This window comes from Sinocyclocheilus rhinocerous, unplaced genomic scaffold (genome assembly GCF_001515625.1).
Source record: "Sinocyclocheilus rhinocerous isolate Xijiao unplaced genomic scaffold, SAMN03320098_v1.1 scaffold3201, whole genome shotgun sequence".
Lineage (NCBI taxonomy): Eukaryota > Metazoa > Chordata > Actinopteri > Cypriniformes > Cyprinidae > Sinocyclocheilus > Sinocyclocheilus rhinocerous.
Genome location: NW_015662182.1, coordinates 511,642 through 512,183, shown reverse-complemented (window position 1 = coordinate 512,183; position 542 = coordinate 511,642).

The window sequence follows — 542 nt, the reverse complement described above, 5'->3', positions numbered from 1 at the left end:
GCATGTTTATGTGGTTTATGAGGACACAAATTTGTATAATAACATGGGTATGACATAGGTATTACAAAGAGAAGGTGATTTATGAGGACATTTTGAGTGTCCCCATATTTCAAAAGGCTTATAAATCATTCAGAATTAGTTTTGTTTTTTTTGACAAAAATGCAGAAGGTTTCCTGTAAAGGGTAGGTTAAGGTGTAGGGTTGGTGTAGGGCAATAGAAAATACGGTTTGTACAGTATAAAAACCATTACGCCTATGGAATGTCCCCACAATTCACAAAAACAAACCTGTGTATGTGTGTGGAATGCCTATATGGTGTGTATTACTCATTCCTTTGTCTTATTTTTCCATATCATGCTAAGCAATATATTGGATGTCATTAACTTCAAGTTAGTGTTCAGCGCGCAGGTTTCACTCTCTTCGTCACTGCGCGGTTTGATGCTCCGCTCAGTATTCTGCTCTATGAATTTGCGTCCCGCTCGTGTACTGCTCATGCTCGCCGGAAAGGCAAAGTCTGCTGAAATAACACGCTGACAGTAAATT